The following is an 11,044-nucleotide window of genomic DNA, read 5'->3' on the forward strand; positions in this document are numbered from 1 at the left end:
TATGTGTTTGCTGACCATTCATCTGTCCTCTTGGGAAAAGATTCTGTTCATGTCTTCTGTTCTTTTTATATTCTAGTTATTAGCCCTTTGTCAGATTCATAACACGTGAGTATCTTCTCCTGTTCTGAAAGTTGTCTATTTGCTGATTTGATTTTTCTTTATGATCAGAGATAGGAGAGATAGGGGTCTAGTATTATTTTTCTGGATGTAGATATGCAGTTTTTCCAGGTCCATTTATTTGCAGTTCCTACAGTATTGGAAAGCTCCTTTCCCCACTGAAATGTTTTGGTTTCTCAGTTGGCTGAAAATATGTGGATTTATTTCTGGGTCCTTTATGTTGTTCCATTGGTCTATGTGTCTGTTTTTATGCTACTAACATGCTATTTTAGTTACTATAGCTTTGTAGTACATTTTGAAGGCAGGTAGTATGATATTTCCAGCTTAGTTCATTTTGCTTAGGATCATTTTGGCTCTTTGAAGTCTTCTGACATTTCATATGAATTTTAGGACTATTTTTCTATTTCTGTAAAATATGTCTCTGGTATTTTGGTAGAGATTGTGTTGAATCTATAGATTAATTTTGGTAGTACTGTCTTTTTCACAATATTAATTCTTCCAATCCATGAACATGGGTTGTCTTTCTATTTTTTGTGACCTTCAATTTCTTTCATCAGTGTTTTATAGTTTTTCATGTAGAGGTCCTTCACCTCATTAGTTAAATTTATTTGTGGGGTGGCACCTGTGGCTCAATGGAGTAGGGTACCGCCCCATATACTGGAGGTGGCGGGTTCAAACCCAGCCCTGGGGAACAAAAATTATCTGTAGGTATTTAATTTTTGTACCTATTGATAAATAGGATTGCTTTCTTGCTTTCTTTTTCCATTAGTTCATTGTTGGTGTACAGAAATGATACTTATTTTTGTATGTTAATTTTTATTCTGAAATTTTACTGAGTTTATTAGTTCTAAAAGTGTTTTAGTGGAGACTTAGGGTTATTTTATCAGGAAGGGATGTAGAATTTTATCAAATGCTTTTTCTGCACATATTGAGATGATCATATGGTTTTTGTTCTTCAATCTATTGATGTGATATATCATGCTTATTAATTTGTGTGTGTTAAACTATCTTTGCATTCATGGCATAAATCCAACTTGATTATGGTGAGTTACCTTTTCAAAGCCTTGCTGAATTCAATTTGCTAGTTTTGTTAGGTGTTTTTTCATCTATAGTCATCAAGGGTATGGGCCTCTAGTTCTGTGTTGTGTCCTTGTCTGGGTTTGGTATCAGGGTAATGCTTGCCTCATAAAATGGGTTTGGAAGAATTCCCTTCTCTTTCATTTTCTGGAAGAGTTGAAAATAATTGCTATTAGTTCTTCTTTAAGTGATAGAATTCAACAGTGAAGCTGTCAGGTTTTCAGCTTTCCTTTGATGGGAGACCTTTAATTAGTGATTCAATCTTTTTATTTGCAATTGGTTTAGTTAGCGTTTTAAATTTCTTCTTGCTTCAATCCTCATAGATTGTATGTGTCTCAGAATTTATCTATTTCTGCTACGTTTTCCAATTTGGGGGCCTGTAGTTCTTTGTAGTAGTTTCTAATCATCCTTTCTAATCATCCTCTGTGGTGTCAGTTGTAAGTCTCCTTTTTTGTTTCTGATTTTATTTTTTTGGATCTTCTTTCTTTTTCTTGGTTAGTCTAGCTAATGTTGTGTCAATTTTATTAATCTTTTAAAAACATCTTTCTGTTTTGTTGATTTTTTTGATAGTTTCAATTTAATTTATTTTTGCTATGACTTTGTTATTTCCTATCTTGTCCTAATTTGGGATTTGATTTTTTCTTGATTTTCCATTTCCTTGACATACCTCATTAGGTTGTTTATTTGAAACTTTCTACTTTTTTGATTTAATAAACTTTTTTGCTGTAAACTTCCCTCTTAATGTTGCTTTTGTTGTATCCCATAGTTTTGATATATTGTGCTTCTATTTTCATTTTTTCCAAGAAATTTTGAAATGTCCTTCCTTTTTTATTCATTAGTCATTCGGAAACATGTTATTTAATTTTCATTTGTCTGTGAAGTTTCCAAAGTTCCTCTTGTTATCACTCTCTAGTTTTATTCCATTTTGTTCAGAAAAAATACTTGATATAGTTCAAATTCTTTTAAATATTTTGAGACTTGTATTGTGCTCTAACATGTGTTCTATCCTGGAGGACGTTACATGTGCTGATGAAAAGTATGTGTATTTTGCAGATATTGTATGCAATAATCTATAAATATTTGTTTGGTCCATTTGGTTCAAAGTATAGTTCAAAACCAGTGTTTCTTTGTTGATTTTCTATCTAGATGATCTGCCCAATTTTGAGGGTGAGATGTCTCCAATTATTATTGTACTGGAGTCTATCTCTTCATTTAGATTTAATAATGTTTTCTTTATATATCTGGGTGCTCTGATGTTGGATTCATTATATATTCATAGTTGTTATATCCTCTTGCTGAATTGATCCCTTTATCATTACATAATGACCTCCTTTGTTTCTTTGTATAATTTTATACTAAAGTCTGTTTTATCTGATATAAATATAGCTCTTCTATTTACTTTGGCTTTCTGTGTATAATATCTTTTTCCATCCTTTTAGTATATTTTTTTAGTTTATGTGTCCTTCTGGCTCAGCAGTTCTCAACCTGTGGGTTGTGACCCACAGGAACTGTATTAAAGGGCCATGGCATTAGGAAGGTTGAGAACCACTGTTCTAGGTGAAGTGAGTTTCTTATAGGATGCACATAGTTACGTCATGTTTTTTAATCCATTCATTTAGTCTACATCTTTTAAAAGGGGAATTTAATTTGTTTTCATTCCACTTATTACTGATAAGTGAAGACTTACTCTTGTCATTTGGTAAATTATTTTCTGGTTGTTTTGTCCACCCTTTATTCATGTATCCTCTTATTGTTTCCCACTGTGATTTAGTGGTTTTCTGTAGTGATATGGTTTACTTCTTATCTCTTTCTTTTTCATGTATCTGCTTTACCTGTGAGACTTATTATTATTTCTGTTTTGTTTCTCTGATGGTGATTGTTGTCTTTTTGCTTCCAGGTGCAGGAGTCCTTTGAGCATTTCTAGTAAGTCAAGTCTAGGGGTGATGAATTCTCTCAGTTTTTTGTCTGAGAAGGAATTTATTTCTCTCTCATTTTTGATGAATATATTTGCTGGATAGTTTATTCTTGGCTGTCATTTTTTCCCTTTCAGTACTTTGAATATACCATCCCATTCTCTCCTGGCCTGTAAGGTTCTACTGAAAAATCTGCTCTTATTCAATGAAAATTCTCTTATATGTGACTTGATTCTTTTCTCTTGATTTTTGAATTCTCTTTTTGTCCTCTTTTGATAATTTGACTATAATATGCATCAAAAAAGATTGTTCTGGCATGAATCTATTTGAGAACTTTTGATCTTCCTAGATCTAGATGTCAGTATCTCTACTGAGACTTATAAAATTTTCAGCTATCATTTCATTAAATAAGGTTTATATACCCTTTTCCACTTTTTTTCCCTTCTGGAACTCCCACAATATGAAGATTTGTTCACGTAATGGTGTCCCATAAATCTTGTAGGCTTTTTTTACTCCTTTATATTCTTACTATTTTTTCTTCATCTAACTGGTAATTTCAAGTGACCTGTATTTAAGTTCAGAGATTCTTCTGCTTGATCAAGTCTGCTGTTAAAGTTCTCTATTAAATTTTTCATTTTATTCATTAAACTCTTCAGCTGTGGGATTTCTGTTTGATGTATGTATGTGTATCTTTATTAATTTCTCATTCATGACATGAATTGTTTTCCCAATTTTGTTGAATTGTCTGTGTTTTCTTATATATCTTTAAATTTCCTTAAGAATATTATTTTAAATTTATTTTCTGGCAATTAATTGATTTCCTTTTCATTGGGTTATTTGTGAGTTATAATGTATATTTCCTTTTCATATTTCTTTGACCCTACTTTGACATTTGTGTATCTGGTGGAACAATCACCTCTTCTAAACTTTCTAGAGTGGCTTTCATAATGGAAGACAGCAATTGAGTCTTAGTTTGCTTGTTGGAAAGTATGTGGTCTATTTCTGTGTGGATGCAGTAGTATGATCTTCATGTAGTTCTTTAGCTATGTCAATTTAGGCAGTAACTGTTGGTGCCTCAGTGGCCTAGGCTGTAGAAGTTAGTGGTATTGGCAGTGACACGTAGGTATTAATGCTCTCAGTAGCAGGGGCTTTGGTGTCCTTCTATTATCATTTTTCTCACAGTAGGGAGATTTAACCAAGGGGGTTCCTCTAACATAGTCTACAAGCAGCTGTCACGGTACTTAGCTCCAAGTACGGGTGCTTAGTATGGTTGAGTCCAGGGTCTAAAACTCATGTTCTTGCAAACATATGGTGACACTTCAGTCTTGGGGTATAGATTTATATTCTGTGGGCAGATTGAATGTAAGCTTCTCACTAAGCCAGAATCTGTGACTCAGAGGCATCCCATAGAAGCTCAGGTTCTTTGGGTCAGGTTGTAGGTATGTTTCTATACTTGGAGGTATAACCCTGGCCTACCTCTGGTGGAAAAGGGTGCTCTGGAAATTGAGCCTAGGGCACAGGGTGCAGCTACAATTTAAAAGACTGAGCCAATTTGGCTTGGTCGTAGCTTAGGTCCCTGGGGATGAGGCATCATATACTGGTGATTCTAGACCTAGAGATGATGGGGCTCAGCAGTATCCCAGACTCTGTAATGCCAGAGGCATTGGCTGCAAATACCCCTGAAGGATGAAGCACAGTTGTCATGTGGGCCCTGAGGTGGGTGGGGAGGGCATTGAGTAGCACAGCAATGACTCTACTCTAGAGGTCTGGTCCAGTTCAAGAGAAGCAGAGTAGTAGAATTATTTGACTCTTAGTGTGGGGTATCTCAGCTTAGCCGCTGCTCTGTTTTCTTGGGACAGAGGTACTATATTAGCTCAGCTCTGGGATGTGCAGCTGGTCAGCTCAGCCATATGTTGATTCTCTAGGAAGTGATGTGATACTGCAGCTCATTCACGACAGTTCTGGGCAGTCCAGACAGCATTTTCCTGGGATACAGAACTCCATCAAAGCACTGTTCGCTTTTGTGCAGTTTTAGTCTACCAAAGCACGGTTTTCTTGGGAAGCAGTCTGTAGTTTCAGTTCAGGACCCTAAGGACAGGGCTCAGCTGCAGCTGAGAGAGACAGATGGAACTTTTCTGCCAAAGCATCTTTTCTTCAGGAGGAAGTATTCAGCTTCCGCTCTGGCTGAAGGGGGCAGGTGGAATGGTAGGTGGCCCAATTTCACCTTTGTTTTGTCCCACAGGGATAGGTTTAACAGCTGCTGGTTTGGGAAGTTGGGCTATCTGGTGGGGTTGGTTTAGGGATGGGTTAGCTTCAGAGATAAAGGAGTACTAAAGAGCAAGACACATGCCAACAGTAATTACAGTTCCAAGATGGTGTATCACTGGCGCCATGTGGGCCACTAGGGATGGGGCACAGTGCCAGTTCTTTCTCTGGGAGAAGTGCAGCTGTGTGGCCTCTAGGCAGCTCTCTCAGCCAGGCTGAGTGCTTGTAAAGACTCCAGGGGAATCCAGCAGTGACAGCTGTAGGTGTCTAAGGCTGCCGGCATCCTCTTGCCTACCTCTTTGCCACAGGGTTTCCAACAGATCCCAGCTGAGGGATGGATTGGTGGAGTCCTAGTGTTTCCTTCCCTTCTCTGTGTAGCTATTCTGAGTTCCTGCACTCATCAGGGTTTCTGTTATTTCTTGATGTATTCTGGCACTCTATTTATTTTTGTTAGAATGAAGTAGTTATGAAGTAGTTTAGTGATTGTTTTGGCTATCTTTGTAGAAGGAATAAGAGCTAGGATCTTTTAGTCAGTCATCTTGCTGACATCACTCCCTTAATCTTAAATTTTAAAAGCTTTTTGGTTAACTTAGATTATTTTGTTGTACAATTTATGAATTTAGGGATTACATAAAAGGATAAACTCTGGTTGAACTTTTCTATTTACTTAGTAAAATTTTTGCATCTCTATTTTAAAATGCATTTAAAAATTTAACATTTTTACTTTCTCTGTAAAATAAAAGCTCACAATCTTAACAAACAAAATCTTTCCCAGCTTTGAAACTGTTTTGAATCAAGTATACTAGACTCATGAACATAGTAAACTCAGTTATCTTACACATTTTAGCATAACTTGCAGTCAAATTCCCTTAAGCCTTCCTACTTAAAATCAGAAGTCAATAATCAATTACATCTCTAAAACTGGAATTGAGATTTCTAGGGGCCAGGCCATCATGGAGTTGCAAAGACCATGGAGTTGCAAAGACCATAGGGGCTCTGTTCATTTGGAGGGGTTAAAGGACAGACACAGGAGTGCTTGAACCAAGGAATTCTCAGGTGCTAGACTTGTGGCATAGCTATTGAATTAAGATGGAGACTGGCTTGCTGACATCTGGCTTCTGGAGTGAATTCTGAAAATGACTACAAACTCCTTGAATAAAAGAGACAGGATTGTGGAGCAGAATTTCAAAACTCAGTGAGACTTTCATTTTACACTTTCTTTTGCTCATTTGTAGAGTTCTATTAAATAGGTAGTATCTTGCCTATTCATACCTAAATTCTTAAAATTAAACCCTTTGGTTCAAGTTTAAAAATTATTTCAAACATCTGATGGCTTTATAGGGGTTGAATAGAAAAGTATTTGTACTTAGTCCAGGCATGGTGGCTCACACCTGTGATCTCAGCACTTGGGAGGCTGAGGCGGATGGATTGCCTGAGCACACAGGTTCAAGACCAGTCTGAGCCAGAGGGAGACTTGTCTCTAAAAATAGCTGGGCATTGTAGCAGATGTCTGTACACCAAGTTCCTCGGGAGGCTGAGGTAAGAGAATCACTTAAGCCCAGGAGTTTGAGGTTGCTGTGAGCTATGACAGCTTGGCACTCTACTGAGGGCGACAAAGTAAGACTCTGTCTCTAAAAAAAAAAAAAAAAAAGTATTTGTATTTTTTTAATTTGATTAAATAGTCAATATATGAGACCATGCTGTTAAAATCTGATGGACAATTTTCCTTATAGAAAGATCTTGGTCATGGATCCAAATTCTGTATTTGAAGATTTTTAATGTATTCATTAAGATAGTAATACCTTTCCTTTAACATTTTAAGGATCAATTTGGGTTTAGTATGCTGCAAATAAAATGGTGAATAATAAAGTGAGGTATTTATAAATTAAAAAGTAAATTACTCAAAAGTGAGGGAAGGATTTTGAGAGAAGGAACATAGTTTTTTTTAGAATACATACAGGTATGACAAAAGAGATACGCAGAAAACGCTTGCTCACAATTTATTTATTGGCTCTAAGCACCAGTTTAATTTTTATTAATACCGTAAGCCAGACTCCTATGAAAAGATATGTTATGGATGACAGATTGATATTGTCTTAGAAAAAGTAGATAATATCTAATACTAGCAAACTGTTAGGTGTGTTCTTTTACCTGGATGTCTTCTTTCTTCTTTAAACTCTAGAACCCCTGAAATGTTGTAACTTACTTACATACTTCAGCTAAGTCAATATGATTGTTGACTCATTCAACAGACATTTGAGCTCTCTCATTACCAGCCAGCCATTATTATAAGACACAGCCGTGAACAAAACAGACAAAAATTCTTGCCTTTGTAGAGGTTAAGGTTGCTATTCAGCTTGTCCCTGAGCTTTTGTTAGTGTTTATGTGTTTAATGTGTGGCCCAAGACAGCACTTCTTCCAGTGTGTGGCAGAGAAGATAAAAGGTTGGATCCTGCTGAGGGACACAGAACTTGGATTTTATTGAATTTACAAAATAGATTGAATGACCTGTTTTTACATTATTTGCTAATAAATTTGTCTAATGTTTACTTACATAAAAAAATAAATAAAACTGGAATTGCCCGCATAATCTGTCAGATTCTTAAACATGATAAATTCTTTTAAATGCTGCAAATACAGTACTTGATACAAATACTCAGATTGTCTCAGTGCTTAAAGTATGACTATCATGGATTTCATTGACTATATGATCTATTTGATTTTTATCTGCCCCAGAGTTGAAAAACCTGTTAATTGCTGAGAACTATGATACCATCTCAGATGGGTTGAGGTTAGGTTTCTTGGTCACCTGAGAGGTTATTTCCTCATATATGACCATAATATGTTCACTTCTTCAGTGATCTCTCATTTGGGATGAGGCCATATATATACTCATTTATATATACATATACATATATTCATATGTATAAATGAATAACTCTGCCTTAGTTGAAGATTAATGCCCTAAAACTTTTCACACATGTTTATAATAGAGCTCTCTCTCAGTACTCTGCTTGTTACTTACTACCTGCAGAACTTCTGAATAATTTGCTTAACTTCCCTATGTCTCAGTTTCCTTATCTATAAAACAGAGATAAAGGTTGCAATCTGCTACATAGGGTTGGTATGAGGATCATATGCAAAAGTACACAAAAATTGTTTTGAACAATGCATGGCATACACTAAAAGCTCAAAATATTAGTTTTACCAGTATTACCAATTATGATGCCTTCAAGTTTTATGCTCAACAAGTTATGGGGCTTTAATGTTCAATTAACCTAAATCCAATAAATTTCATGAGAGGTGAGAAATGTGAGAGGCCCATTAAGTCAAAGGTCCCCGAATGCTGAACAGTACAATGAACCAGGTAGCACTGAGGATAAGGCCCATCTGTGGGCCAAGTTTGACAGAACTAACCAAGTATTCCAAGAATACGCTGATGAGCAGTCATTCAAATAAGTGAGTAATTTGGCAGCTAGGAGTAGGGTGGTCAGTCTAACACCATTATAAAAGGGTGGCCCAATGGCTATGTAGAGTTCTAGTATACGGAATCCAAGATCTACACTTGTATACAGAAATAGGAATGTCAGACATCAGAAGAGGTTTTTAAGCTAGTTGGGTCTATGTCTTTGAGTAGGTTCAAGTGTGGGGTAGGAGGAAGGATCAAGAAGCCAATGAATGCCAGAGCTCATTTCCTGAGGCTTGAAGGCCAGGCATGAAAAGAACATTGCTGAGCTTCTACCATTGCATGACATGTGCTATTTTTATAATGAATATACATTATCTAATTTCTCTCCCCACAGACTCACAAAGCAAATTGTATATGTTTAGTAGATGACAAAGGCAATGATTAAGGGAACATTAAGGTCATGCATCCAGTAAATGGTTAAACAGAATTAAACACAGGCCTATCTATTTCAAAGGTTGTGGTCTTTCCATGACAGCACACTGCCTCAAAAGTGACTTGTTGAGCCCAGAGCACCGGCTTCTCTAGTTTAAAATCTCTGCACCATATGTCATGATTATCCCTGAGAAGAAGATGGGTTGAGACTATAGAAGGAAGCTGAGGTCCAGTATTGTAGTTGGAAGCTGGGATGAGGTGGAACCTCAGCAACAACAGTGACAGATAAGTAGGCTCCTTGCTCTGTCCCTGGGCTTGTCACTCTACCCTAGATAGAGCTCTGGTTCTCAATTAAAAGTAGAAGTGAGAGAAAGTTTTCTTAACCTCTGAATGTAATGAAAGATGGAAAGAAGTTGCCTAGAAAAATGTACATAGCCCAGTAGCCATACTATTCCACCCAGAGCTCTCGAAGCCTAAGGAAGGGTTTGGGCACTAGTCCAAGAAACTCTTAGACCACGAAAACCCTCAGGCCATGGCTGCACAAACTTTTCTGAAATTCTTTTTGCAAAGTGCTGGTGTGATTGCAAGATGATGTTGCTACAGCTGCTACTGATGTTAGCAAACATTTATTTAGAGTTTAATAAACACCAGCTGTAGGTTTACTAAATCCTTACAACCATCCTATGTGGGTACTACCATTAGCCTTGTAGATACATGAAGAAATGACTCAGAGAGGTTTAATAACACACTCTAGGTTACAGAGCCAGTAAGTAGGGATGTATTTAATCAAATTCAATAATTTCATAACTGAAAATGTGAATTTTTGATGTGGTATAGTTGGAGAGTAAGAAGATATTTGATTTTTATTATAGGCACTTATTTTGGGGTGACAAATTTCACCCATCATATTTTTAAATGCCATTGTAGCAGCTCTTGGACTGTGTAGGCAGTCCAACACAATAATGTGTTGGACTGCCTACACATTATTGAAATTTATCTAAAGATTGTGGAGGACTTTGCTGTTGAAAAATGCCTCCTGAAGTGGCAAGTAGACGTTAGCCAGGTTATACAGAGGGTGTCAAACAATGTATACACATTTTAAGAAAGGACTAAAACTATATTAAATTTGTAATGCTCAAGTCACATTTGACTTTAGGAATTATGAGAGGTGCTCATAGTGACTTGTATTCATTTTTTATTACTGGGGTGTACCAAGTATTACAATTTTAATACTTTTTTTTCCTTTCTTAAAATGTGTATACCTTTTTTTGGCACCCTCTGTATTTGTCTCCATTAGCAAATTATAAGATTACTACTTAGAAAGGTTTAATAACCAGAATCAACAGAGAACTCAAATGTATAAGCAAGAAAAGAACACGTGATCCCATCGCAGGCTGGACAAGGGACTTAAAGAGAAATTTCTCTGAAGAAGACAGGTACACGGCCTATAGACATATGAAAAAATGCTCATCATCAGAGAAATGCAAATCAAAACTACTTTAAGATATCATCTAACTCCAGTAAGATTAGCCCATATCACAAAATCCCAAGACCAGAGATGTTGGCGTGGATGTGGAGAAAAAGGAAGACTTCTACACTGCTGGTGGGAATGCAAATTAATACATTTCTTTTGGAAAGATGTTTGGAGAACACTTAGAAATCTAAAAATAGACCTGCCATTCAATCCTATAATTCCTCTACTAGGTATATACCCAGAAGACCAAAAACTATATTATAATGAAGATATTTGTACCAGAATGTTTATTGCAGCCCAATTCATAATTGCTGAGTCATGGAAAAAGCCTAAGTGCCCATCGATCCATAAATGGAT

Source organism: Nycticebus coucang, chromosome 8 (assembly GCF_027406575.1).
Source record: "Nycticebus coucang isolate mNycCou1 chromosome 8, mNycCou1.pri, whole genome shotgun sequence".
Taxonomy (NCBI): Eukaryota; Metazoa; Chordata; class Mammalia; order Primates; family Lorisidae; genus Nycticebus; species Nycticebus coucang.